Genomic DNA, 4,272 nt, shown 5'->3' on the forward strand with positions numbered 1-4,272 from the left:
AAAAAAAAAAAAATGGTAAGTGTTGGCGGGGGTGTGGTGAAAAGGAAACTGTCTTACACTGCTGGTGGGAATCTAAACTAGTCCAGCCACTGTGGAGAACAATTTGGAGATTACTCAAAAATCTACAAATAGAACTACCATATGATCCAGCAATCCCACTGCTTGGTATTTACCCAAAGGGCAGAAGAATTCTTCATCAGAAAAGTGCTTGTACATCGATTTTATTGAGACAGTATTCATGATTGCTAAGACATGGAACCAACCCAAATGGCTACATTCAGATGAATGAATTAAAACCTGTGGCACATATACTCTATGGAATACTATTCAGCCTGGCTTTTGGAAGAAAGTGGAAGAATATGCAACATTTACTGCTGAGTAAAGCAAGCCAAGCTATGGAGACATTGTATGTCCCCACGTAATATATACTGAGTGTCCACACTCTATGACTTAAACTGATTGACTAAAAGATGTACAAACACAAGAGATGGGTGTGAATGCCAGATGTGGTGTATGTTGGGGAGAGGGGCCTGGGGAAGGACATTTTGAGGAGGGATACGAAGGTAGAGCATTGATGGGATGGGGAGGTGTGGTGTTATCTGTTGAAGATATTTTGATCAACTGGACTGGGAAGAAATGCTTACATGTGGAAATGTTCACTTTGTAAGCTAAATAATGTGATTGAATGTATAAATTTTTTTCTTTTTCTTTTTTTTATTTTTGGAGAGGTTTTTGCTATAGGGCGTGTGCGCTCACCAGACAGACAGAGAGAGACAGAGATACAGAAAGTGAGAAATCACCCTCCAGGGAAAATGGTCACACTGCAATCCCTTCTCCATTTTCCTCTCGGGATCTTGGGCACACACAGTCACATGTGCCCGTTGTGAGTTTTAAGCCACCAGGTCTGGGACGTGAACCACAGTCAACTACATGGGAGTCCAGCGACATAGCCATTACGCTAACTGCTGGTCCCTATAAAAAAAATTTAAAAATTAAGAAAAGAGAATCTAGACACAGGAAAAAAATTTCCTTTCCTATACATTTCCCCTCCCCCATACTTTCAATTTTGGTTCCAGTGTCCATAACAAATTTTAGTGATTGCATGTCCTCCAGTCTTTCAGTCTCTGCCATAGAGTGCTGACAGTAGGTATATGTTAAAGGGAGACATACAAAGCTTCTCTTTCATAGCCTGACTTGCTTCACTCAGCAACAGATCTTCCATATTCATCCACTTTCTATCAAATTCCAGGGCCTTGTTGTTTTCTATGGCTGAATAGTATTCCATGGAGTATATGTGCCACACATTTTCAATCCATTCAACTGTTGGTGGACATTTGGGTTGGTTCCATGTCTTAGAAATCGTGAATTAGGCTGCAATGAATATACATGTGCAAGCGATTTTCCAATTGAGAGCTCTCCTGTCTTTTGAATAGATACCCAGAAGTGGAATTGCTGGATCATATGGTAGTTCTATTTGAAGTTCTTTGAGGAACTTCCATATTTTTCTCCACAGTGACTGGACCAATTTATAATCCCAACATTGTAGGAGTGTTCCACTTTCACCACATTCCTTCCAGCATTTATCATTTTTTGATTTTTTAATCTTCCCCAATGGAAGAAATCACCTCCCGGGGGGAATGGCCACATCACAGTCCCTTCTCCTCTGATCTCCTCTCGGGATCTTTGGCACACATGCACACGTGCCCGGCATGAGTTTTAAGCCACTGGGTCCAGGAGGTGAACCACGGTCGACTACATGGGAGTCTAGCGACATAGTCTGTCTGCTCAATGTCAAATCATTATCAGTTCCCTTAAAGTAGCCTCTCCTGCTATTTTAGTTTTACTACCATGAGAACTGAAATTTTCAAGCAGAAAAAAAGTCTAATTACAAAGGAATGAGTGGCCCAATGTGATTTCCAATTTTCTGTTCAATCTGCACTGCAGAGATACAAGGATAAACCATCATTTTAGTTCCCAAGTTTTATTCAATAATTCATACAAAATATTCCAGATAAATGAATTTTAATCCTCATCTTCCTCCTTTTCTTCATTCTGGTTAATCTGGAAGTAACGTAATTCATAACTCTCTTTGATGTTAGCAACTATGAGCGACCAATCACATAGATTGTTCTTCTTAAAATATTTTTTGGTGAGATATTTCAAATACCTTTTGGAAAAAGGCACCTCAGAAGTTACAGTGATTTTGCTCTTGCTCCTTTCAATGGTTACAATACCTCCACCAAGATTCCCAGCATTCACTTTGATTCTCTCTTAGAGAAACTGCTCAAAATTGGCAGCATCCATGATTCCATCTTCTACAGAGTGGGTGCAGTCAAGGGTAAACTTCAGAACCTGCTTCTTTCTTTTGCCCCCCTTCACCACAAGCTTTTACACAGGCATCATGATGGCAACAGAGGCAGAAAGGCATAGAGCAGTGATTCTGAACAGAAATGGTGACCTTCAGAAACACAGTTCTGTGAGCTTCATTTGCATAGCAATGAAAGCATTTTCATGAGAATACACTAGCTTCCAATACTGCAAAGCAGTATCTGTTTTAGGAAACCACATGTGTTATTTGGATTTCACCCCAAAAGATCAGAAGAAACCACATGACCCCAGTAGTTTTATGCATCATAAGTCAATTAACATCTGAAAACAAATGACTTTGCATTCCATTTAGTCTTCCTCTATTTTCTGCCCTATAAAATAACAAACCTGAGATTGGTTCAAGCTCATGGCTTTCTCAGTCAGAGAAGTCAGGCCCACAGAATCCTCACTTTTCTATACTTGTATGTCTATGTCTTTGTGTGTTTATTTTTATGTTTATTTCTAATCCACAGTCCCTCCCACACAGAAAAATGCATTCTGCTGAGTGGGTAACAGCAGTTATTTCTTGCTTTCTGTCTCTCTGTCTCTCCAAAGAGTAAAAGTGACTTATAGCAAAAATCTCTCTCTAAAAAAATACATGGAACAAGCCCAAAAGTCCACGAATAGATGAATGGAATGAAAAAATGTGGTACATACTATTCAGCAATAATATTCAGCCATGGGACCAGCAGTTAGTGTAATGGCTATGTCATTGAACTCCCATGTAGTTGACCACAGTTAGAGTCCTGGACTCAGTGGCCTAAACTCATGCCAGGTGCATATGCGTGCATGCCCAAGATCCCAAGAGAAGAATGGAGGAGGAGGTATTACAGCATGGCCATCCCCCCTGGGGGGTGATTTCTCGCTTTCCATCTCTCTGTCTCTCTCTGTCTTTCTGGTGAGTGCACATGCCCTACAGCAAAAACCTCTTCCAAAAAATATTCAGCCACAAAAATAAAAAAAATAAAACAAAATATGACTCTGGCATTTGATATAAAGTGAAAAGATATGAAAGAATATTGCTCAGAAGATCCCTCATGGCTCCTGCAAAGTAGTCATTTCAGGGTAAAAGATAAATGAGTTTCTACTGATAATTCAGCCTTCAGCAAACAAGCTAGCATGGCAGGAGAGGTGAGGCCTTCAGCAGAAGATTCTTATGGCTCCTGCGAAGTAGTCATTTCAGGGTAAAAGATAAATGAGTTTCTACTGATAATTCAGCCTTCAGCAAACAAGCTAGCATGGCAGGAGAGGTGAGGCCTTCAGCAGAAGATTCTTATGGCTCCTGCGAAGTAGTCATTTCAGGATGACTAGAAATCACTGCAGGACCACAAGAAATATGGAAAAGGGGAGGGTAAAGGAATGGAAGACAACCCTAGACTCCAGAGATAGTGTGAGAAGAGGGTTGGAAAGGACAGAGGGTCAAAAATAGGGGGTAAAAAAATTCTAGAAACTAGAAATGGAAAACTTTTGATAATAACATGCATGATTAAGCCAGTATGCAGTATATTCTGGATGGAAAAATCACATTTTGTATGCTGTGATGATGCTTAGGGTAAGAATGTAAATTAAGTTAAAAAAAGTTTCAGAAAAAAAAAACTAAAACTTTTTCTTGAAATTAAAAAAAATGCATTAAAATACCTATTCAAGAGAGGCAGGATGTTAGTGAGAAACAGATATGGCTTATTAACTGCTGATGATGACATGTATAATATTCTCAACTGGATTGGTCTGAGAAGTATTTCATGATGGAAAAAGTATTTTTACAAGCAAAATGAGAAATAACGGTTGACTGTTTTAAAAAATAATTAGAATAATAATAATAATGATTGGGGAAAACAGAAAAGATATTGAATGTTGAAGTGGGGAGATTAATGTCTCTGTACTGACTGACATGCATGGCATTCC

The 4,272-nt window shown here is 39.3% G+C and overlaps 1 protein-coding gene and 2 pseudogenes across 5 annotated transcripts in view; 1 reads left to right on the forward strand and 2 right to left on the reverse strand.

The window, feature by feature from the left end:
- Nucleotides 1-4,272, reverse strand: part of PFKFB1 (6-phosphofructo-2-kinase/fructose-2,6-biphosphatase 1) — a 129,690-nt gene that overhangs the window by 76,767 nt on the left and 48,651 nt on the right. The window lies entirely within an intron of this gene.
- On the reverse strand, nt 1,958-2,403 carry LOC102491826 (60S ribosomal protein L22 pseudogene; annotated as a pseudogene).
- LOC106733261 (26S proteasome regulatory subunit 4 pseudogene) overlaps nt 2,451-4,272 on the forward strand; it is a 20,611-nt pseudogene continuing 18,789 nt past the window's right edge.

This window comes from Tupaia chinensis, unplaced genomic scaffold (assembly GCF_000334495.1).
Source record: "Tupaia chinensis unplaced genomic scaffold, TupChi_1.0 Scaffold142270_1, whole genome shotgun sequence".
Lineage (NCBI taxonomy): Eukaryota > Metazoa > Chordata > Mammalia > Scandentia > Tupaiidae > Tupaia > Tupaia belangeri.